The 26,448-nt window shown below is 36.2% G+C and overlaps 1 protein-coding gene across 6 annotated transcripts in view; it reads left to right on the top strand.

The window, feature by feature from the left end:
* The window catches only part of DACH1 (dachshund family transcription factor 1), a 370,345-nt gene that overhangs the window by 106,632 nt on the left and 237,265 nt on the right, over positions 1-26,448 (top strand). The gene's annotated exons all lie outside the window — the stretch shown is intronic.

Below are 26,448 nucleotides of genomic sequence, written 5' to 3'. Positions count from 1 at the left end.
GTTTTTTTTAATTTAAAAGTTATAAATAATAACGTGGTTCCGTTACCATTAAAAAGTAAGCACTTCATACCTATTTTTAATTTTTTACACATTGTTATTCTATGTACATATGTTAGAACATTTTAATATATTTTGATGCTATTAAATAAAAATCACATTTCCATGTGATACAGTAACAAGGACTGTTTTCTTCCTGTCTGCTTTTGAAGGGAATTCCCTCTTTATGTAGGCCAAAGTATCAGAGTTTTTGATTTTTTGTCATATGTGTACCATCATATGATTTTGATATCCTGCTTTAAAATACTGGTTTTAGTTTTAGCATAGGCAGCACAAGTATGTTTAATTTTCATGTGGAAAAAAGTAAAAGAAGAACTGTTTGTTTAACAGTGTTTCTTCATCTTCATTTGAAGATGTAGGAAGTGTATATAACTGGATGAGAGTTTCTGCTTAAAAACATTAATAAGAAATCTTTGACTCATTAATCATATTAACAGATGATAAAGTAAAATTAAACTATGGAATAGTACAGATTAACCCTATGCAAGCTAAATCTTGACACATGCATGCGTAGTCAACTTAGTAAATCTGCTTCCCTGTGTCTTTATAGTGCCTCAGGCACTCACAGAGAAAAAATTTCTGAATTAAAAAGCCAGTATTTCTGTTGGGTAGAAATTAAGCATTTTTTGATTGGACTATCGAGTTTTTGCCAGAGTAGCTCGTTCCTGTCTTCTGTTACCATCTTGTAAAAGGAAGGACAGAGATTTATCTAATCCCTTACCCTTTCTGCAGTATTTGCCAGTAGAGGCTTCTTAGGATACAGATATTTCCATGTTTGCACACAGTGTATTTAACCAGTCGGGGATTTACAAATTTATTGGCCTGAGTTGTATCTTGACTCTCTTTCTTATCTGGATTTAAATTGTCTAATCTCTTTGTGCGCAGAACTGGAGTTTGACTGTCAAAGCATCCTCTGGCAATGACTTCCATGGAATAGCTGAAAAAAATATTTCCTTAATTTGTTCCAAACCTGTTGCCTGATGTCTTCAAGGGGTACTCTCAAGTAGTTGTGAAAAATGATGATAGAATAAGATAGTTCCCTTGTAATCCCTTCCCCCTCACTCATGATTTTATTGACCTCTTGTCTGTCCTCATTTAGGTGTCTCTGAATCCTGGTTGCTGTTTTTTGCGTCTTCTGTAGTTCCACCACACTGCTTAAAGGTGGGATACTCAGAACTATGTAAGGCCGATGTATAGCCACTTTACCTGCTCTCTCTGTTCACATAATTAATGCCACAATATGGATTTGACAGCCTGTTTCTCACTCAGTGGCATGGGTTATGGAAGGTTTTTTTCATATACAAAGCAATTCCCTGCCCTGCTCTCCCCTTGCCTAAGTAAATTTGCAAACATGAACTGAGTGCGTAGTGAATCATTGAGTACCCAGGGGTGAATAGAAAGACCCCAAATAATTTTTTTCTTACTGTAGTTTACTGTACTGATTTGGGATTATAGTCTTTGAAGACAGGGTTTGTTGATATTGCCAAGATGAGATGTCCAGATGAGAAAGTCCTGTTGCTACAGGCTCCACAAGACCCAAAGGACAGTTCTGGTCTCAGCACAGAGGATGAGTATCACTAGACAAATATATATGCAATATATATGCACAGAAGGGAGAAGTGAATATGCCCCTTGGGAAAAAAAACTTTCCTATGCCATGTAGGAGTTTCACAATTTCTGCTCCATGAATGTCAGAGTTTTGTAGGGAAGCAACATTACTTGAAAAGCTGAAGTAGTAAATAAAATTTGGTTGGTAACCGGAACAATTTCAGTTATGTAGTTTCCTACAATAATCAGAGTCTGTCCAATCTTGCTGGAGATTTCCTGTTGTTTGAAGGAGCTGCCCATCGTGTTTTAAAGGATTTGGTGGTACTAGGTGTAGTTCCATCTGCCTTTCAGTTGATTTGATTTCTTTTTTAATTATTCTGAAGTTCTTCTTTCAGTCTCAGGTCAAACCTTTCCATTTAGAAATAAACTTACCATTTTAAAAATCTTACTTGCCTGTATGTAAACGTCAGAAGCAGCCGTAGCTGAAATCCCCAAGAACTCAGGAGAAACATAAGAAAATTCAAAAGGCTACAGCAGTTCCAGAAATTAAAAATAATTAAAAAAAATCTAATGTTAAAGCCCAATTCAGCTAAGCTGCGATGCGTGTGCACAACTCTGTGCACATTCCTAAATCCGGTGGGATCTCAGCATATGGCCAAGTGATTTGCTAAATTGGGACCTAATTAAGGACAATTGTAAAAGTAGCTGCTATTTAAGCAATTATGGAATCTTCAGTTAGATTTTGACTGAATCTCTGAAGTTGACAGCAAAGACATCTAAAATCAGCATTGAATCTGTATCTCTTTTTTTAATACAAAACCCAAGTAAATAAAACACATTATTATTTATTCAAAATTACTTACAATTTACAATGTTGTGTAATTCTAAAGGATTTCACAGATACTTGTTTTAAGAAGTTAATATCGAGAACAATATTTTCTGCCAGTAAAAGGCAAAAAACCCAGGAAGAAGTTACAGTGATGCATGCTTTTTGGATCACTGGTGCAAAGCTATGATTCCTTAAACTGTTGACATTTTAAAGGTTTAATGTCTTACAGTTCTCTGAAGCATTTACAGTGTGATGTTGTCACCTATCAAATGTACATTTATAAAACTATGTTAGAATTTAAGTAAAACTACAGTTTTGTACATGAAGTGATATGACTGAAAGAAGTAGAGCTTTGTAATTTTAGTCTGGAAACTAGAATCAAGGAATGTTAATCTTGATATTTCTTATGAAAACTATTTCTAATTTTAGTTTCTTTCAGAATACTTTGATATCCAAACTTTTCTTGTCTCTCTCTCTTTTCTTTTTTTATTGTTTAAAATAATTCGGAATAGATTTGTCTCATATTATGGAGTTTTGAAGCAATTGCATATTGTGGAATGCAGATGAAAGTAAGACTTTTCTCTAGTTTATCATAGTGGGCGATACTAAATTGAGGTATAGTATCTGGACTGCTTGTCCTAGTTTTGCAATACTGCAAATAAGCCTTGCAATCAGTGTGTCCCATTAGTAGCTCTTCTTTATCCATAATTTCTAAAAATGGCTTTTACTTGAACTACTACATCTTCTAAGGTAAAAAATTATCAAGACCATTTTGATAGGCATAACTTAAAACCCTATCAGCTAACAGATAGGTAGATAATAAAAAAAGGAAATAGTGATATATGCTGTTCTTTTTAAGTTCTCATTTTTTACTTTTTCAGTACAGCTTAATCAGGGTTACAATGTACCATACCTAACAGCTAGGTATATCACCAGTGAGACCTTCCCTGGTGCTTCCTCAGTCACTCATACTGTGGGAACCCTGCGATGTAGCCCTTCCTCAACCAATTTAATTTTTGGTGAATCTGTAGGTTAGAGTTCCTTTTTGCTTTTGGTTTTTTTTTTTTCTCTCCATGACCACTAGCACCAATAACTTGGTGAGAGCTGGCAAAGAGCTGGTTGACCAGTATTTTTCACTGTTACTCTGCTTCACAACAGTGACTTGCAGCCTGCAGTTTCCTTCTGTGTCTGAATCTTCGCTTATAAATCCATCAGACTTTCACTGTGGTTGTGGAAGAGAAGAATTATAGCTGACCTTAGCCTTTGCTTTTCCAGTACTAGAGGAGTCAAACTCTTTCAGCCTTGTCTTGGAAACCTCCCATTCTGTGATCATGCTTGCTGTCCTTCTCTAGACCTATTTCTCTGTGAATCTGTTTTCCCAAAGATGGTTGATTAAGGTTGTGCAGGCAAAATATCCCACTGATGCTTTATATGTCAGTCATAGTTTCTGGTCTACCAGAAGTATATTGCCTGATATGTTCAAGAATGGTATTTGTCTGTTTTCATTGCTGTGTCACATTGGTGGTTCATAAGTCATCCAGGGATCATCTAATAAACCCAGCTATTTCTTCTCCTTGGTTATTCCCAACTTACGAGTTCTTGGCTTACAGCAGCTACTCTTATTTATAGTCCCTGAGTGAGTGACCTTGCACTTTGCTCCATTAAAATTCATCATCTTTCCTCAAGACCATCCAGTTCTTACAGTGTGATGCTCAGTCCTCTTCCAACTTCATGTCATCAGCATGTGTTGGACATCAGTTAATTTATTAAACAAAACTGCTCCAAAACCTGATTCCTGATGGACTGTGCTGTTAGTTTCTCTCCACTCTGATATTTCCTCTTTCCAAGAAGATGATACTTTTCATTCTTTGTTTACTTACCTTTAAAATCAGTAACTTTCTATTTTACTTCTGAATACATATCTTTTCCATACTTACTAGAATGCAAGCTGTTTTCAGGTCTGACAGCACAGCAAGAAATAATTTAAAAAAATGAGTTAATTTTGAAAAAGTCTTTACTGTTTTGTTGCCTTTGTTGTATGGGCACTCAATTTATTTTTATCAACTATGGCCATGATTTTGACATTATATGCATTCTTTTATGCAGATTTAATATTTGCAGTTAGGTTATGTAGCATGCTTACCCTTTAGTACTTGCTAAGGGACAGCGCAAATGATAGGAAACAGAAACACTGATGGAAGTCAGGAGTTGTTAAGATACTAAGTAAAATTACAAAGCTTTATGTGTTTTGTAGTCAGGCTAGGCTAGTTGTTACTAGAAAAAACCTGGCTTAGCATGTCGGCTAATAAAGAATGGATCTACTTAAAAATTGTGAAGGGCTGAATGCATGCTAGTGGGACTTAAAATAATGTCAGGAGAATTCATGATACACCATAATACAGACATTAATAGACAATCTGTAGTGCTGTCTGTCCTCAGACAGCCTTAAGATGCACAGTGACAGGAGATCTAGCTGAAAAAAACCCAACCCTTGTGTTTTGGTGTGGGAATTATGCCATGAAAATCATAGTTTTGCTTACTGGGAGATTACTTCTTTTAAAGTAATTTGTGTCAGTAATGTGTATTTTACAGAATACATTTTAAGTACTGAGATGACCTTCTGTGTAGTTCCAATTCTTGGTTTGCGTTTTGTAGATCTTTTTTGTTGGGTCAAAAGTAAACCAAGTTTAACAAAATGGAATTTTATTTGTTTACTGGAATCTGTAAAGACACAAAGACAGTTAATTTAGAGTAATGTTTGGTGAAGTAACTCAATGCTGAAATTTCTGCAGTTGTGTTGGCTGAAAGTTCTGCATATGATGCTTTATGAGACTTCAAAACTTGAAATTAGCTTCAACCTTCCAAGTGCTCCTATAAACCATTTATTTTTTCCTTTTTTTTTGTGTGAGAATTTTTTTTTAAACTATTTGAATTTTTTTAGGCCTGTAAACAAATTCTAAGATGTGATACTCTATCAGCTGTCCCATGTTACAAGCTGTTTTGTAGATGTTACTGTATTTGCATACAGCAACTATCTGGTTTATCTCTTGATCACATCACTTTGTAAAAAAATTATTTTAAAAAACACTCTAAATTATGATAATTTATAAAAGTATGAAAATCTATGAAAATTTTCTGAAAATGCAGATGATTTTCATATAATATAGCCCAAAATCATTATATGTTAAAAATTTTTTTCTGTATCACATTTCATGACTGCAAGTCAAAACACATGAAATAAAGAAAAAAACCCACAAGAGAAAAGAGTGCATGTCTACATCTGTGCATAACTGATCATGTCTGACAGAAGCATAGATGATGTTAAACTTCCCAGGAGCGGAATCTACTGACAGGGATGTGTGAAAAATAGAACAGTGTCTGCCTTTTTTTCTCTGAGTGCGATGCAAAGATACACCAGGCTTTTCCTAGTGTGCAAGTGATTCAAACAGATGCAGATAATTTTAAATGTACTGATAAACTTGCTTACCTTTTTATTGTATTCTCTGTCTCTTTCATTGAACTTTCCTGGAGCTGTTCATACTCATTGTATATTGTTATTGTTGCCCTTATGAAAAGCTGGAGGTTGATTTAAAATAAAAAGTTAAATTTGCTTTAATTTCATATGCAGCATTCTCTCTCCCCGCCCCCCTTTTAAGTCCGAACAGATTTAAAGCTGGTTTAAATCAAATACATAATGGAATGATACTTACTTCAGGAACTTTGCCACCTCTCAGAAGAAGAATTAGTAATTTTTAAGATTGAGAGGCTACTCTGCAAGGCAAAGCAGCTTGAAGTACAGATTCCACCACTTTAGGCTCCCCCTTGACTTTAGGCTAAAGTACAATCAGTGAATTAAATTTTTAGAGAGCAAGGGTGATAGTGAGTGTGCTTAATCTTTGTAGTGTACAGTGTAAATGCCTACATCTGAGCTCATCATCTAGACTCTGCATATAGTCAGCAGAGAGAAATTTAAAGAGCAATTAATATCATCCTCAGGTAGGCAGAGAAAATAAGTCAAGAGAATTGTGACACAGAAGTGCTTATTTCTCAACATGGATCGCAAAAAGATCATAGAGTGACAAATTCAAATGGCAGCATCTGCATTTTAAGTGTCTATATGTAGGGAAGATAAGAGGTCTTTTTATTGACCTATCTGTGAATGAACTCTATATGTTTATTAAAAAGCATGTACACTTTTTTCTGTGTGTTGAAAAAGTGGTCAAACTTTTGAATAATTTTTGAAGCATTATTCGTGCTAAATATTCTCTCTATTCTAAATGACTATCAAAATATCTAATTTTCACTTCGAAAAACAGACTTTTTCTAAAGCGTTCAGAAGGTTTTTATGTGTCAGTGGTTCAACTGGTAGATAGTTTTCTGGCGTATTTTGGTTTAAGCAGTTCTTATGGCTACATGTCTCCTTCTGGCTCTCAAACACAGAACTTGTTCCTTCCTCATTTCATTACCTGAAATCACAGTAATTCTTTCTTTTGTTCAGAATAATGCATTTAGAAAAACATTATCTGAAGAACAGCAGTTTTTGCAGAAGTATTAGCATTTTAGTAGGTAACTGGAAATTTTATTTCATGGTGGATTATCTTAGACAAAGAGCAGAAGTTTTACATGAGCTATATTGATGAAATTTCTGTGATCAGTGAAATATAAATACTTGCTTTTCACCAAGGGGCTCACTACAATTTTGAAATGCTGTGCAGGCCTGGGGCAGTAGGCAGCAGCACCACTTTAGGAGAAACCTGAGGGTCAAAACCCTATTAGTTGTAAGAACAGCTTATATAACCAGTGAAGGTAGAAATTGTATGTTTAAACATAGAAATGGTGATAGTTCCCTCTTCTAAGCTCTGGTAGAGGAAAGGAAGACTATGTTGTGGTTGAAGGTGCTTGAAAATGATTAACACCTTAATTTGCCTAAGCCAGAGATGATCAAAGTTTTAACATCTCAGACAGTGCCACCACTGATGCTTCCCTTCAAGTAAATCTATTTTCAGGCAGACTAAGTTGAAGACATGGCCTTTCGTGTTGTCTGCAAGTGTTCATAGAGTCACAGAATCATAGAATCATTTAGGTTGGAAAAGACCTTTGAGATCAAGTCCAGCCATTAACCCAGGACTGGCAAGCCCATCACTAAACCATGTCCCAAAGTACCACATCTACGTGTTTTTTTGAACACCTCCAGGGATGGTGATTCTACCACCTCCCTGGGCAGCCTGTTCCAAAGCTTGACCACCCTTTCAGTGAGGAAATTTTTCCTAATACCCAATCTAAACCTCCCCTGAGACCATTTACTCTTGTCCTGTCGATAGTTCTCTGAGAGGAGACTGACCCCCACCTGCCTGCAGCCACCTTTCAGGTAGTTGTAGAGAGCAATGAGATCCCTCCTGAGCCTCCCCTTCTCCAAATTAACAACCCCAGTTCCCTCAGCTACTCCTCATAATACTTGTGCTCCAGACCCTTCACCAGCTCCGTTGCCTTTCTCTGGACACTCTCCAGCACCTCAGTGTCCCTCCTGCAGTGAGTGGTCCAGAACTGAACACAGCATTTGAGGTGCGGCCTCACCAGTGCCGAGTCCAGGGGGAAAATCACTGCCCCAGTCCTGCTGGCCACACTGTTTCTGACACAAGCCAGGATGCTGTTGGCCTTCTTGGCCACCTGGGCACACTTCTAGCTCTTGTTCAGCCGGCTGTCAACCAGCACCCCCAGGTCCTTTCTCACCAGGCAGCTTCCCAGCCACTCTTCCCCAAGCCTGTAGCATTGTGGGATTGTTGTGACCCAAGTGCAGGACCTGGCACTTCTTGTAGAACCTCATACAACTGGCCCATCAGTCCAGCCTTTCCAGATCCCTCTGCAGAGCCTTCCTACCTTCAAGCAGGTCAACATTCCCACTAAACTTGGTGCTGTCTGCAAACTTACTGAGTGTGCACTGGATCCCCTCATCCAGATCGTTGATAAAAGATACTGAAGAGGACTGGCCCCAGTTCTGAGCCCTGGGGAACAGCACTTGTGACCGGCCGTCAACTGGATTTAGCTCCACTCACTGCCCTTCTCTGGGCTTGGCTGTCCAGCCATCTTTTTACCCAGCGTAGAGTACACCTGTCCAACCCATGAGTAGCCAGTTTCTCCAGGAGAATGATGATGTGGGTGAGTCCTGGTAGTCAACATCTGCAGCCTTTCCCTCATCCACTAGATGTTTTAAAAGTGTTCTTCCTTTCTGTACAGCTTGTGGGAAGAATGAAGAGTTTGACTCTTAATTGCTCCCTCCTAATGCTCTATGAATACATGGACAATATGGTGCAATTATGGCATTGAGTGCTTTAAGCTCAGAAAAAAAAAAAAAAAAAAAAGCATGCATAGCAAACAAGTCATCAAAGTTCACGTGCCTGAGCTGTGCTGTTGCTGAATGCTTTTGCTAAGTTCTGCTCCGTGGCTTCCTTTGGCTGAAGTCATTCATCTGTGTGTGTCACTGCCTCTGAGGGTATATGGGTAGTATGAATCTTTAGTATTATACTATCTGTCCTACTATCTAATATAGCATTTTGACTGGTTCCAAAGCTGTAAGTATTGGGGAAATTACAGATTGCTTTAAGTCACATTATTCTTTTGAAGTATAGCAAGTCAAATTGAAAGTGACCCTTCTCACCATTAGCATTAGTGGTTCTGAAAGTTGATTGACTTAACAGAGACAGGTTTAAAGCTGTGAGTGAAAAGATATTTGAGAGTATAAAGCTAGTAGTAGATCTGTGAATTTGAGGGGGATGCATAGATAAACAGAGAAATTCGTGGTGGTGAATGGAGAATCTCAGTAGTAGTTCTTGCTCACAGCATCTTTTTCAAAATATTATGTTCAGGATACTACTTTTATGAAATTGTTTTTCTTGTGCACTGTATGTTTTGCTATGTTTGAAGTCTCTACGGGGACTTCAGTTTAATAACTGTGCTGTAGATCTTGTTCAATTCCTTATAACTAAATTCATTCAAATAGTTTTTCCTGTTGCTTTCAGTGGTTGCTGTTGCTGTGTTAGATTCTGACTCATGCGTATGGAATTAGAGGTTTAAATAGTTCATATGTCTGTACTTTGTAGAACATATTTGTAGCCTAAGAGGATACAATTTAATGCTCTTTGGGACTTCTTGGGCCCCGTGTGTGTCTTACTGTGTTTGCTTGTTAAGATTTTTCTGGAGATAGGCAGCTTCCGCTTAGAGAGTGTGGTAATTGTTGACATTCCATAGGTAGGCGTGAGGAAACCTTCAGTGCTATATCGTGTACTACATTACACTGTCTCCTGACAAAGAACTTATCTCTGCAGATGATGTATATCATCATAGCCTCACTTACCAGTTTAAAATTCAAGCAGTCATCAATACCCCACAGCTAACTTTTGACTATTTGAAATAACAGAAGAGGGAAAGCTATCCAGAAGGCCTGGATAAAACCGAATTGGTATCTGCTGTGTTTGGTAGTGAGGATTACAACTGTTGCTCTAAGCTTCTTGTGCCTCATATAAGTCTCTGGTTCCAAAGTTTTTGCCTAATCTATTTAACTGCTGTGGTTTTAGGAAGACAGAGGAGGAGGATGTCATTTACTTTCTGTTTTGGATATTTCCAGGCACTCTGCTTAAAGCTTGTTATTTTAGCAGTAATAATAAACAAATAACATGCTTCCATGGACAGTGCTTACTGTATCACGTTGCATATATGCACAAACATGGCACCTGCATGTGCCTGTGTATTGTAGTGACATGCATCAGCATTCATTTACTTTCCAGTTTAATACAGTTGTAACATTTCTGCAGCTGCAAGTAAGGTCTTGGGTGAGTTTAAGTAATGCTTGATAGGAAAAAAGGGATCAATATAAAGAAGCCTTTTTTGAAAGGAAACTGATTTTACTAATTGTGACATGAATTGATACTTCATCCAATGTATTACTAACAGATTTAGTGTGATTCAGTTAGGATTTAGTTCTGATACATTAATATCTGAGTGGCTATGTAGTAGTTGCAACATCATTTGACATTAGATTTTACTCTTTAAAGAATCAAACCAAGCATGATTTTCTTGTTCTTCACAAAAATAACCATCTCTAAAGACTATTTTACATATTAGCAAACTTTCTTTTGCCAGTAGCCTACATACCTAAAGTGTAAGTTCAGAATCACCTGTGTTTATGTATAGCAACATAAACTATAAAGCAGGTAGTTCATTCACCTACTAAAAAATGATCTTTCATTACCACTGTCTCCTTTCTTGTTTTAAATCTCCCCACCATTTTCAGTGAAACTCCATTTTATAAGTAATAAGTGATATTGAATGAGTCTTGTTTATTAGTAATATATAGCAAAGAATTAATGTCAGTGTGTAGTTTGATTTTCTGTTCAACTTACATTTAATTAAAGCTCCAGCAGTGTAAGGACAAGCAAAAATGCCTGTGAAGAGAGAAAAGGAAAGGTGGCTGAGGTGGAGTACCTATGATTTAGCACTTCTCCGAAGTTATCCTTGGGCTCTTTAAGCTACAAAGGAAGTTTAAGGACATTTTAAATATTTTTTTTATTATTATTTTCACCATGAATTTAGGGTCATCGTTTAGTTTTCATTCTGAAGCTAGTACTTAAAAAAAATGGAGTCTTGAGTTATTTTAAATTACATCATTTTGCAGCTGACTGTGGTGGCATGGAAGAATAATTAACAAATACAGATGAAATAACTCCTCTAATGAGATATACGATTCTAAGTATTTTAGGTTCATGTGAGTGTATGGAGATGTATTCAGATGGTGTTTGTAATTCTACTTAAGATGGCCACTCTGTGAATAATTACTTCATATATCCTGTAATTGCACCTGTGTAAGTGGATTCCTTCAAAAGGGAAACAGGACTACATAATCCCTGAAGAAATTTCTAGTTTTGCATATATTTTTGAAAATTTGGGGATTAGATTAGGATTACATGTACATTGTAACAGAAATAAATGGCAAAGCGATGTGTAGCATTGATAACCAAGCAGTCCAATCTGTTTCTCAGATTCCAGCTCTTTAATTATTTAAAGTGTGTAGAGTTTTTCCAAGGAAATGTTAATGTTTTGGTGAGGTTACAGGAACTCCCATGAAATGCACTTTCAATCCTAACTTGTTTTAATAAAGATTTTATCTGAAAATTTCATAGGTGTTTGAACCAGCTCCAGCATTTAAATCTCACTGGCGCTGGATTGGCATCCACAGGAGGGGTTTTGTGCTTCAGCAGGTATTATCAGACCAGAACTTCTGTCTTGCAGACATTCATGAGCTAATGAAAAGGAAGGAAGAAGGTGTTATATCTACACAGATTTGAAAATAATTAACAGGAATGGAGAAAGGGAAAGGGTTGTTGGTTTGGTTTTTTTTTATATTAGCAGTCAAGATGCCTACATATCCTAGGTCTAGTGCCTTTGTGTGTAACATGAAAAGATGATCAGTTTTTCTTTTTTTACTCTGCCTGAGTGGTTCAAGAGGAATAATTTCCTCTCTTCCATATACTTAGTGCTGTTTACCCTCTCCAGCCTTCCTCCCTCATATTTACAGAAAAGTGGGAGAGACGGAGAAAGGGGCAAGTAAAATCAACAGTTAAGTAGGCCAAAGAGAAGGGAAGCAAAATAGCTATTTCTTTACAAACCTTTTTTGTAACCACAGTCCTACAATTTTCTGATTTCTCTTTTTCTAGATTCTTACAGTGTATAAGAATTTGCACGTCCCTTCTATTATGTCTTCAGAGGCATAAGCCTTGTTTCTGATACATGTTTTAAAAATCTTTGCTGTAATCTTGGAAATAGGCAGGCTGATCTTGTGCATAGGTTGGTTCCTCTTCCCCAAATGCCCAAGAAAGGCTGAATGAGGCCTTTCCTCAATCTGGAAATCATACCAAAGGTTGTCTTTTGAGGTGAACATTCAAATGACAAAGTGAAAATGCTGACACATATAAAGGGGGAAGTTTGAAAAAACAAACAACCCAGGAAAAATGTTAAATAACTGTCATTTTATTCTATTGCCCTCATTCCACTGAATTCTAAGCACACAGGATCTGTGAAAATGTAAATATTCAAAGAGATTTTGGAAGACGACCTATTTTTTAGTGATAGGCAAAGTCCAGTATTAAGTTTGCAGTCATGTTTGGTCCAGGTTGCATTTGCTTGTCTTTTGTGTCTTTTTTGAATATAGATTTTCAGATGAGTTATTTCTTGTCACAGAGAGAGTTGCTTGTAGTAGACTAGTCATGGAAGTACTGTAATAAGTTGATTTGCCCTGGATTTATACTTTCAGACTCAGACAAAGTCAATACAGTTAATTTTAACAGTTATAACAATCTGGAGGTTTCAAACTAAAAGAGGTTCTATACAATTTATTAATTTATAGTAATTTATTTCAAAATCTCTTGCAGAATTAAATTTAGAAATATATTTAGTAGATTTCACATAAATAAGAAAGTCACGTGTAAGGTCTGTTGATAATTTTATGAAGTGAGTCCCATCTGACCCCAGACCCAAGAAGCTGCTCCATAGTTGATGCTTTTTACTGGACAGAATTTGAAGAAGTTGCAGCTTTGTTCTGACTGCCTTTCATTTCAGCACAAAATGGTTGGTTTACAAAGCTTTAAATAGAAAAAATGAACAGGTGGTTTGGGTTCAGGAAATAAAATAAGCTATATTATTGTAGACAGGGAAAATTCTTTTCTCATTACACACTACTTGGATAGAATTAAGCAGACAGCTCATGCTGAGAAATTTGAAACTCGGAGAATGCAACAGTTAAAAAGACAGACAATAAATGCGGTAGTAATTCAGAGATGGACCTAAACAATCTACAGTAGAGCAGCTAACTCAAAATAAACAAACCAAAACAACAAAAAAACCCCAAACCCAACCCTCTAATGTTATCTTTGACAATGGAAATCTATTTTATAAACCAAGCATAATGATGACTTCATTTCTCTGATTAAAGTTAGTCATCTGTTTATTTTTCCAGGGTTAGTTAACTTTATTCGCATGGGATTATGTTAGCAATTATGTTTAGAATGAAATCTCTTCATTTTTAAACAGATTTGGGGGAGGAGAGAAGAGAAAAAATATTTGTTTGCTACTCAGTAATCCAGTCCAAATGTTCAATAGTCCCTCCGTGGCAAGAGACAGCATATGACTTTTAAGCTAGACTTGGTGCTGAACACATTTGAACAATAAAACCTTAGATCACTAATATTTGAAGTATTTATTTCTAATTTGCTCACCATCTGCTCTGAGATTCTTTGGTTTATATTACATGTATTTTAAAGGCTCCAATACTTTTTACACTGAAATTAAAAAAAAATTATGTTAACTTGGTCTGGGAAGTAACACTGCAAAATGTTACATGTGCTCTCTAAGAAGTTCAGAAATGTTTTATGTTGGATTTTTATTGTTTTGTATCTTATCATCCTTTTATTTGTTAAACATAATATTTCTTGTAGAAAATGGCAACTTTATTTTGGTATTTTTTATGCTACTTTTTTACTAGGTAATTAACAATATAAAATGAGCCAATAAATTTACAGAGAGCCTTAAGAGTAATTTTAGACAGTGCTGATACATTCATATATTTTAATTTAGAAACTCCCAGACATGAATTAGTGTTATGCATTAAATTCAGCACCTGATCACATGCATGTTGGATAGTATCCAGAGACTGGGCAAGCAAAGACTGCTACTTCGTAGTTGTGCCACTGAAATTAAGATTAACTCCCTAGAGAAGACAATTGAATTAACACAGCATGTTTTATGTGCAACAAAAACAAACTTACCTGTGTCACTACTTTGCCTACAACTTTCAGAAGTGCAGTCAGGTACATACACACTGTAGTAGCTATGAATAAGCTGATGTTTCATATTAAACATTTGTTGTCACTTCTTAATTATATTTTAGTGTTAAATCTTAATGGTTTAATTATGTGCACATTACCATTACACTCTTAAGAGAAATATTCTGACTTATTCCTGATGGCTGTTTTAAACGATAGATTTATAATTTGGTGTTTTATCTCATTGCTTAGATTTTTTTATTAAGCTCAGGTAAGCAGATTAGTGATGTTAAAGAGAAAAAAACAAAACCTGAAAATACTAATCATTTTATTTTAACTCCAATGTGTGCATTGTGCATTTATATAAAGAAAACATTCATGCCATATCATTAGCAAACAAATAATAATCAGTCAGACATGAAGTATTATTAAAAGACAAGAAGATTTTATGATGAAGACAGGAGAAATAATAGAAATTTGCAGAAGGGCTGTTGTTGTATCTTGTAAGGAATAGCTAGAAAATTAGATTAATCAAGGAGCAGACATTTGGAAGAAAGTTTGTGTGAATGCCTGACAGTCTTGCTCTTTCCCTCATTTCAAATGTTGGCAGGGTAGCATGCAGCTCCAAGGGAAATGTGCTCCTTTCATACTTGAGTAATTGATGAATTGTATGCAATATGCAAATGAGAATCCATAAATCTTATGAATGACAGCTTAATTTATGTGAGCCTTAATGAATGCAGGATTAGATTTTAATTAAATATCCTCAAAGGCACCCTGAGTAGTAGGTTTTTTTAGGCCTTGTTTTTTTGAAGACTTGTTTCACATGCAGTGCATTTTATGAAAGAAGAAAATCAGGCAAAGAACTTAGTAGAAATGTTCTTGTGTTTTAATGATAAGCATTGTTCTGTTTTGTGAAGCAAACAGTACTTCAACTGATAATAAGCATTTAACAAAATATCTACAGATCTTTTTTGTACTTCCTACAAAATTTCCCAAATTTGATTACCTTTAATTGCTACTGGCTTCTGATATTGTATGCTATTTTTAATTACAGAAAAAGTTATTAAAACTTTTCCAAAAATAAACAGTATCATCAGACGAGTTCATTAAAGTTTGATTTGCTATATGAATGTTTTAAATGATAAATCTAATTCCACTAAAATAAGGTGTTCCCACCCCATTTTGAAAATTGCATCTCTAGACAATACATAATGAGATAAAATGATAAATAACACAGAAGGTTGTAAATAACATTTAGCAAGCAGAATTCTAAGATAAAAGTATTCTGCAACACTGCCTGCTATTCCCAGCTGTCTTTGGAGTAAGGGGGACTAATCCTGTTCCTTTCACACCTGTTTTAAGTTAACCACTAAGAGTGTGGTTAGAATCTGCTGGAGTTGGGAGAGAAAGAAGAGCAAACTTCAGAAATGCAGGCATTGAAGTTGTGCAAGATGTGGTCGGCCAGCTTTCTCTGTGTTACTTGGTGGTGTTCACATGGCAAAACCACCAGTCCCTTCAGGTAATTTTCTGCTGTCCTGTATGTGATTTTTGCCTTTTGATACGAGTAAAAGCAAGGCCCTCCATTTATTTATTGGCAAGATCTGATCTTTTTTTTTTTTTGGTGGTGTTTACAGCTGTCAACTGTGAAAATTGTCTCTTTCAAAAAAAAACCCCAAAGCTCTTTCAGTTGACAATTTTAATTGCCCCTGTGAAATTCAACACCTTCAAAAAATCCAGAAGCTCATATTTTTAACTTCCAGGCAGTATATCAGTAACTCCTTTTGCAACTTTGCATAGTCCAGAATCTTGCTCCTCAGTATCTCACGGGTGTTGCTTTTCAAGGATTTTGTCCATGCTCTGGCTGCAGTTATGGCAACTGGGGTGATCTTGCTGTTTCTTTTAGCTGAGGCTTAGCAAGGACGTGGAGAAGAATAAGAAAGAATTTATCTTTTATGGCTAATGAGTAGATATAGAGGAATTGTGCGTATCCTCTCATTTCTGAGGCAGTCTTTCAAGTCAGCTGTGGGTAGGTGTGGAGAACCTCCAGGAGAAGTGGACTTTGCCACATAGCAGCTGTGCTTACTTCCTTGGGATGCTCCTCCATACATGGGAGCATAAATAAAAAGTTATACAAGAATGTCAATAAAAGAAAGTACAGAACAAATTGACAAGATGAATACCAAAGACCCAGTGGCATTCTGGTTTAAACGGAAGTCAGGTATGAAATAGTTGAACAATTAATGCAAAGATGTAACCCCCTGCTTAAAACTCTGTTGGTGTCGGTGGAATGGTGGTGAATACGATGCTCAAAAAGGGTCCTAGAGAGCTCAGAGAGCTACAGAGCAGGAAGTCTGGGTCTATACTTCACAAATAAGTAGAAAGAATAATGCTAATGGGCATTAGATAAATATGACATACTGGGGAAGAGCCAACATTGCTTCTGTAGATGCAGATTCTAAAATGATTAGTGGATATGCAAGAAAAGGCTATCCAGTTGATAAAACTTACTTGGATTCTCAGAAAGCTTTTAGCATGGTTCTTCAGCAGGAATGTTATGCTCCCATGGGCCATTTGGGAAATACCTGGTTAAAATGTGGGAAGCTAACAATTTTTTGTTTTGTTTGCTAGTTGAGAAAAATCACTGCTGAAGGCTCGTGTTGGTCTGTGGTAAGACCTATGTTTCTCAGTATCTTCATAATCAATATGGCAACAAAGGGAAGTAATATCACATTAAAAATTAAACATCAGAACTTTTCTGACTAGAAAAAAGATCACTGGAGATGAGGAGCAGGGAGAGTAAGGGAGGAAGGGTAGGACAGAGGCCAGTAAAATTGGGAGTGGGGTAAGAAGGTCAGAAGGGAGCATTCTAATAACAGAACTAGAGGTCATCAAATGAAACTAACAGATGGTAGATCTAACAAAAAAAATATTGAGTCACAGCTTCACACAATTCATATTTAATTTGCTAGATATATTGCTACAGGACATTGTAGGTGCCAAAACCTGATAGTTTCAGAAAATTATAATTAAAGTTTAGGTAGGAAAGATCCATCAAAGACAGTAAAAGACCACTGCACAAGGTTCAGGAAACTTCTGGGATGCAAATTACTGGAGGCTGCAAACATCCTGATACTGTATCCTTTTCTGATACTGTATTTCCTTTTCTATAAATCATACTTGAGCAGCTGGTACTGGCCATCATCAGAACAGGATACCTGGGTGGATAGGTCCTTGGTTTCACCCAGTGTGGCTGTTCTTTGGTTACTGCATTATGTGCTGCAGCACCTTGCGTATCCCTAGAGACATGTATGGGATATAAAAAGAAAGCATAGAGTGTGCACTCTCAAAATTCTAACATGCAGGTGAATTCTCGAATTATTTGATGGGGAAAGGAAAAGAGAAAGTGGGACTAGAATGAAGAACAACATATTTGGAATATAATATATTTGTTGACCACTATTTAAGTATAGATGATTGAGGTCAGTAATTATCAATACACATTTAACAGGTCTGGCAAATGCTTAGGCAGGAAGTTTGAATGGATACTTGATGCCAAATTGGAGTGATGTGGATTACATGTATTTCTGGACAGTTGAAGAAAAAGAAAGGGAAGAGTAAGAGGTAGAAGTGATTTTCATTTCTATTCTCTCATTCTCCTCTACTAAAATGGAATGTAAATATATGTCCTTTTCAGAACTGTAAGTAATTTGCAGCACTTTTATGTTTTAAAGACAGGTGTCAGAAGACATCTTTTTTCAATTATTTTATGTGAATGATGACATTTTCTTTTCACAAACTTCAAATGGTGACTGTGTCAACAAAAGGGTGTATGAGTCCCTTCAGCTCCATGAACAACTTAAATAAGCAGCTCCAGTAATGACCTCATGTGTGGTAATAGTTTATTGGTTAATGAACTAGCAAAAGGGGGTGAGGGAAGATGATCCTTTTTCTATGAGCGTAGCTCTTTACAGAAAGTACATTTAATTCAGGAATGTCAGCATTTCACAGCCTGTATGAGCTGTTTCAGACATGGCTTTGTGTTTACAGTACAGACTTCTATAATGTCAGTTAGGCTGGGCTTTACAAATGAGCTTTGAATGACTGCTTACTGTTATTTGCCTAGAGACTCCATTCTAGCTAGTGACTTCCATTTGTGAAATACAAGTGATAGTTACAGAGAAATGGAAAAAAAATCCCAGCTTTCATATTGAGTTAGTTAGCATAGATTGGTTTTATTGGTGGGTGCATATAAAATAGAAAGATCGGTAGCCTCTCTAGAGAAATAAGCAAATAAAGTAGCTCAGCCACTGAAAACTCTGATTTCATTCTATATGAAGTTTTGTATCTAGATACACCCATATAATTAGTTTCGTATGTATTTATCCATCTAGCTATCTTTCTATATTTTTTCCTAAGGAAATTGTAGGAATTCATACAAGAACTTTGAAGCCTGTGGTTAGAATGTGTGCATATGTGGCACATACATTTAATTCCTTGTATACAGATTTTATTTACTTGATCTTTCTACGATAAATATGAACACTCATTTTGATCTTAAAAGTAAAAAGCATGGATGAAGGTGAAAGAATAAGGAGAGTCTTTGAATTCACAATTACGAGATTCAAATAGAGTTCCACAAGATAAAATGTCTCTGTAATCATACTTAACAAACTGTAATTCGCAGGTCAGCTGTATGCTGCAATTTGCATCAGATTCACTGCCTACAATGCATAGTTTTTCTCAAGAAGACCTGCACAAAGTTTATAACAAATAAATTGTTTAAGTGGAAATATGCGTGGATTCTTTGCAAAGCATGGATTTCATGTTGTGAGAGGAATCGGGCCCAATATATCTGCTGTAATTGTGAGAGGTAATTATAAGATCTCCTTGAAAAGGACGTTTTTACAGATCTTGATTTGGCTTTCAGCATTTATGAATTTGAATTGACATCCTCAGCACAGTGCCAATTCTGCATGACTAGATTCATTCCACAAACGGAGTTTAAATGGCTGCATATACACCGCTAAACTCACTGGAGCAGGGTTTTGTGCAAGCATCAGATTGTTAACCTTGTGTGGTTTTGAGAAAGCGGCGATTCTAGCTGTGTTATGCCATTTGGCATTCTGACCAGAGATATAAAATGCTCCATTTTATTTACCAGTATAGACAAAGCCAGGTCATTTTAGACACAGGTTAGGTTTTAGCTGGTTGGATCTGCAGGGGAAGGATCCCCACCCTGGTGTGCATGGTGTGAGGAACCGCCACTGGTTCCAGTCTGCAGCACCGCTCCGTGGCTGTGGAGGGTGCAGAAAGATCCCCACATTGCCTGAATCCCTCAGTCTCTAGATCACACATCTGGGCCTATTTACCACCTGACTAAATTTACAGTGTAAAGAGAACTTTCAGCCCACTCCTGATGTATTTTATTTCAAAATCCATCCTCTTCCCAGTCAAAGGATATGTAATATCTTTTTCTCAGGCAGGAATTAAACCTCTATCTTGTTAGTTGAGAGTTTTAGCAGTTTCACAGAGAGGAAGCCTGCGAACCAGCTGAAGTCAGTCAGTGGCCAAGATGAGCGTCCTCTTGTAGTGGAGATGGCCACCTTATAGTGGGATAGCAAGAGTGTAGCCAGCATGTCAAGAAAGAAAACTTAACTGTCTTCCTCTTTTATTCAGCACTGTCAAAACTGCATCTGCAGTACTGAGTCCTATTCTAGGCTCCCCGGTACAAGAGGGATGTGCATGTAGTGGACTGAGTGCAGTGGGGGCCACCAAGATGGAGGGGGGCTGGAGCACATGGCCTGTATGGAGGGGCTGTGGGAGCTGGGGCTGTTCACTGTTAAGATCAGAAAGCAAAGGAGGCATTTTGTTGAGGTCTTCAGCTACCTAAAGGGGTGATATAGAGAAGACAGAGCCTAACTTTTCTCAGGGGCGCTGCAAAAAGACAAGGGGCCAAAGTCCCAAGTTGCAACAAGGAAAATTCTGTCTAGATAGAAAGAAAAATAAAGTCACCATGAGAGACATTAAACACTGGAAAAGAATGCACAGTGTGGCTGTGGGTTCTCTAACCTTGGGGATACTGAAAGCTCACCTAGAGAAGGCCCTGAGTAACCTGTTCTTGTTGATTTTTCCCTGAACAGCAACTGAACTAGATGGTTTCCAGAGGTCCCTTTCAAACTAAAATATTCAATGATTCTGAGTTAGAATAATTTAGGTCAAAAAAGACCTTTAAGATCATCTAGTCCAACCGTTAACCCAGGACTGCCCAGCCCATCACTAAACCTTGTCCCTAAGCACTGCATCTATGCATTTTTTAAACACTTCCAGGGATGGTGATTCCACCACCTCCCTGGGCAGCTCGACCACCCTTTCAGTGAAGAAATTTTTCCTAATATCCAATCTAAACCTCCCCTGGCGTAATTTGAGGCCATTCCTTCTTTTTCTGTCACTGTTCTTAGGGAGACCTACACCCACCTGCCTACAGCCTCCTTTCAGGGAGCTGTAGAGTCTAGTTAGCCTTGTGCCTCCTGTATTTGTCTTTCACTGTAAACCACAGTATTTGCAGCTAATTTCTTGTTCAGATTCTCTTTGCTTTTATTACTCTATTCTAATGATAAAAAAAGTTAGTTTTGGTAAGTTTTAAGTGTAATGCAGTATTTTTTAACGGGTGGAGTTAGAAAGTCTGTACTCCTTTAGCCACCTTGTGAGTCCATTTTATTTCAGCTTTGTGTGTAACATAAAATGTTAGAGCAAGCAAAAAATAAATTTAGTTTTGTTGAACTTCACAATTTTTTAATGTTCTCAGCTTTTAGATGGGGAAGAATAAGCAATGATATTCATCGGGACATATTATTCCAAAAGTTTGGAATTTGTGTCTTGATTTGCTTACATTATCTAATTTATTACTTTTGCTCTAGGCCTCAGTATGTTCACCTCTAAAGAGGTAAGTGCTACTGAGTTGTTTGGTTTAGCATTTGATTTGTCTTGATGGGATTGAAAACACAGAATGTGTTCTTGCATGCTACAATAATATTGACAGCCTGCAACATGCACTGCACGTAAAGGATTTTGAAAAGTTACTGTAGATGATACTGTCTGTGGTAAAGTGTCATAAGCCACCTAATAATCTGATCATAACTGACATGGGGGATGCTTTTATAATACTTAGAAAACCGTGATAAGGAGGATTGATACAGCAGTTGCATTTTAAGCATGTAACTGAAATCTATCAGAACAATTGTTAGCCGTGATCGTTGATTAAAGGAGACTCTTAATGGAAATCACAGAGCCACCCTGAAATTAAAAGAGGTGTGAAGATATTATAACAATTATGGAAGATATTACAACAATTTTGGAGAAGTCTTCGCAGTGGTTATGTTTTTTCATAGATAGGTCGTAGTGTCCCATGTCTTTAAACATGTATGACTTCTAGTTTAGGAAAAAATCAAGCATGTGACTTAAGTCATACTTGCTTTATGTTATCAGTACACTTTTCAGTGGATAACTGTGTGTACATCTTTTGTAAAATAATGTTGGTTGACTTGTTTCCTTTGGCTTTGCAAGAGATACACTGGTATTAGAATTGGACTTTCATTCTCATAGTTAGGTGTGCTGTGGTTCCAGTGCCAGTGTCTATTCAGTATTATTTTACTTTGTTGTTTAATGTCAGGTTAATATTTTCAAGTGGTGTTTGTATTGTAAAACCCACCATTATATTACTGTTACTGTCAAAATTGAGTATCAGACCCAGGCAGTGTTGGAGACACTGAAGGAATCTGAATAAACCTCATTACCTTTAGGTATGTAGTCACCACATCCCAAATGCATGCCAAATTACATTACTTTCCATGACCTGTCTCTTCTTCCTTCACTCCTCTTCAAGTTCCAGAAGTGTATGTGTGATGAAGATGAGGGAAGAGCTGGCCTTTGTGCCCAGCTTCAGTAACTAAGAAGCTTGCTGATCACAGACACATTGTATCTCATGCTATAGTTCCATCCTTCCAGCTATTTAGCTAGGGTGAATACTTAATCAGTAAAAGCAGTGTTACTAGACCTTATTGGTATGGAGAATATTCCACGAATTGGTGCAAAATGTAATCAGAACAAGTAGAGTCCAAACATGTATCAAAAAAATTCAGCTAGTGATTCTGTTGTCCCCCTCCACCACCACCACCACTGCACACAGACACCCCCCCACCCTCCCCCGTTTAAAACAATATAAATAAGCTGTAATTAATTTAAGCACAGATAAATAAAATTCATACTGCAAAAGTGGATCCAAATAAAAAAACCCAAAGCCCTCAGTCTTGTGTAAATGCTCCAGAAATTCTCTTCAGCCTACTGCATTAGTAACAATTTCAGATGGTGGCTAAAAGGGAGAGCAGCACTTTCAGTGTGTAGAATGGAAAGGTTTGTGAAGGTATGGTATGTAGCTTTGTTTTCAGTAATACTGACAAATGGCACATATACAGAAGTGTTAGGTCAGAAGGTTTGAAGCATTTGTTGAGTAATCAAAATGTAGTAATTACACATGCAATTTGGTGTTTTTAACGGCTCTTGGCATGCCTACATCATATAGGACTTGGTTGGCGCCAGGTAGGCTTGGCAACAGCTCTGAAAGTTATGAGTCATGGGAATAGTTGGCAGATCCCAGAGATACTAGTACATATCTGAGAAGAAAGAAGTTCCTGACCTCTTTCGAACAAAGCAGAGGGAAGGTAAAGATCAAAAGTTGTAACAGTTCTATCCCCTTCGCTGTTCAGTTTTGGTATATTTTCAATTTCATGACATCATGGTTGACCTGCTTGTTCAATGGCTGTCCAAATTGAAAGTAAACATTATTAAAAACCAGAATACATTTCTGACATTGCTAAGGTAATTTTTGTCTTGCGATGTTATGGTGGGTTGTATTACCCATTGTGGATATCTCTAGCCGGTACGATAGAACAGTTTTGTTTTGGGATTTGCTTTAAATGGAAGATTTATAACTTTATTGTAGAGCAGACTGATGTACAGACACTGGAAGCTGCTGTGCAACTGCCATTGGCAAAAGAAAATTTTTCTCACCACACTGCTGCTGCTGTAGGCAATATAGGGATACCTGCTATGATTCACTTAGAAAATGTTATGAAACATAACCTTAGAAGATCTATTCACAGATACCTACAAACGAAGTTGCAGGGACATGAAAAAATATTTCAGTTTTCTTGTAACTGTTGTTTCGAAGCAGACAAAGCAATAATTGAGCAAAGAAAAATATTTTTAAAAATCTATATTCAGAGATGTTGATTACAAAATTAAATTGTAGTACTGCTTACCTCATCTGTTTCTAATTCATGTTTACTTAACTATTTACTAAATTTCTCTCACCCTACTATTGGGTCAGAAGTTTCCTTGAACCTACTGGTGTGTTAACTAACTCATTAAGAATTTTATAAGAGACTTATGCGTGATTCTTTTACAGTCATTGCCTCAGAACCAGCGGTGAAAATACGATGTAGAGAGACTAATTTGTAAAATTTTGTATCCACAGGACACAATGTAGCGAACCAGGTTTTGTATAAAATTTTGGATATAAATTATTACTGTGTGAAGAAAGAGCTTGATTTCAGGGTTTTGAAAAACCGCGTTCATTACCAGAATGAGTACCAAAAGCATTTACTTTTGTAGTCTGTACTGAGGCTTCAGTAAACTAAAGTTGTGTTATTTTTTGATACTCAGTGTTTATTGTTGTTGGATCATGGCTGCTTCAATTTACCTCTATCCATATTAATTTCTTAAATTTTCACGAGAAGAACAAAATATCTATTGAATATCCTTTAGGTTGGGTGCAGATTTATTATGTTTGAATTGAAACATTAAAAAAAGCCATCGTATGCAAATGTGTATGAAAATATTGTGCCCTCAGTTTTTAAATAGAGACCTCTTTGGTTAATGGGGAGCTTTGCTTTAGAATTACTGGTGTAATGTAGCTCACTCAGGTCCACTTAATCGATTTGGCCATGATAACGGAACCTTTTTTTTTTCATGATTTTTTTTATTGTTTTGAAAAATGTATGAAGAATGCATTTGGTGCTATGTATATGTGGTGCTTTCTATATATACTGCAACACACTGACAGGGCAATGATAAATTTGCTTCTGGCATTGAAGGGCTATATCTTGAGGTGAATTTTCTTCTTTGGTTCTTTATTCACATAATGTCATTAGTATTGTTTGTTACAATGTAGGATATTTATAACAGGAAACATCTGTGGAGCAGTAATAAAGAATAGTTTTCATAAAGGAGTTTTACATTATCCTTCTACCAGTATCTGATAACAGTCACATTTATCTGGCTGTAGGAACGTTCTGACAGGTGTAAGGGATAACTGATTGATATAAACTCACTACTGCATGAAAATGAACCTTTTGATAAAGACATCTTAGTTAGAACTGATAAGTAAAGTACAGAGAACATAACTGTCTGCTATTATGTATCATTTTATTACCTTTATGTTGATCTTGATCTTTTAAATGGATAGTAAAGCATTGACAAAAGATGACTGAATGTAGACATTTGTATAATGTACCTTTAGCGGGAGCATAATCTTTAGATCAAGGACAACTTAACAGGCAAAGGGCTCATAATTCATTAAAATAGAGACACTATCTAGTTCATAACATGGAAAACTTAAACAATGCGGCGTTCTAAGGATTCAAAATTAATACTTTTTCTATTTCTTTAAAATGTAACTCTATTTAGGTTTTGATGGATTGAGAGGCAGATGAAAGCATTGGCTAAAAATTAAAAGTAGTTAAGAAATTTATTTCCTGTTTTATCAGTTCCCAGAGCTTTTATGGGCATATCCATGTTAACATCTCACTGATATTAAGTTTTGAGCAGATGGATGCCGTGAAAATTATTACTTACTTCATTTAATAAGATAGAAATAAAAGTGTTTCTCCACTTTCTCTGTGAACTTGTTCGGACTCTAAAAATTATTAATACAGTATTCTGGTATTTAAAAAAAAAAGAAAGAAAGGAAATCTCTAATAAGCTGAAATCCTACAGAATCTAGAGGCTGTTGTCCTGGCAATAGCATCTTACATCAGCATGTTGTTGAAGTCCTGGAATAAACAACAGGAACTTTATTATTTTGACATGTGTTGACTAATTATGTATAGAGAGATGGTCAATACAAATAGATACGAAAATTGTAATTAATAGGAAAATGTAATAGACCAAAGCACAAAGAAAGAGGGTAGACACCCATAGTATTTTATAATGTTACATATTATTTCAAAATGTTTGTGTAAATGGATGTAGTCAGACAACATTATTTATGCTTATTTAGTAAAAAAATATAGAAGATCCAGTCCTTTATGCTTTAAGTAGGGTCTTTTTTGATATTCAATATTTGTGATTTACTAAATAATCTTGCAATGAAACATTTTTTTCTTGTGTCTGAGACAGAACTGTTAACTGCTTTACTACTAGGGTGGGAAAGGGAATAATAGGATCTAATAATTAGTAATATTTTGTGCTATGTCTTAACCACTTTTGATATTTTTTTCAACTATCATTTATTTAAAATAAACTTGAGAGAAAAAATATTTTTCATTGTAGACCTTTATGAACTTTACATCATTATTTTACAACAGTGAAAGTTCAGTATTATGCATGTGTAGATGAATGTATATGTGAGTGTCGTGCTTATTATCAGCTCATCAGAACCTGCTAAATTGCATGAGATGTGGTAATCTGATTCTTTCATTTACTCTCTTTTTATTTTAAATAAAAATAAGAGGAGAGTGGTTTTGTGGAACATACTCTTGGTCTGAGATTGACCCTTTGAACCATACAGTGAAAGTAGCCTTTTAAGTCACTGGTAGGACCTTGACATTTTATTTTTAATCAAAGAGATTTTCTGTCTTAAATTTAAAGGAATTTATGCACATGATTAAGCATTTTCTTGAATGAAGGCCTTCATTTTTACCAGGAGGATACTTCACATGAACAGTAGTCTGTGCTGTGTAATTAAAACATGTTATCAGATTTAGCTTAATTAATGTTAAAACAAAACAAATGCTTGATGCCTCCTTCAAGGACATTAAAAAAAAGATTTCCTGCTATTCTTGATTTGCCATGTTGTGCCAATGTTGAAAATAGATGAATTACGTTACTTGCCATAGTGACAGATTATTTTACCTGAAATGTTGT

Source organism: Falco naumanni, chromosome 2 (assembly GCF_017639655.2).
Source record: "Falco naumanni isolate bFalNau1 chromosome 2, bFalNau1.pat, whole genome shotgun sequence".
In the NCBI taxonomy this organism is placed as follows: Eukaryota; Metazoa; Chordata; class Aves; order Falconiformes; family Falconidae; genus Falco; species Falco naumanni.
The sequence above is the reverse complement of the archived record's forward strand: the minus strand, read 5'-3'. Positions and strand labels throughout refer to the sequence as shown.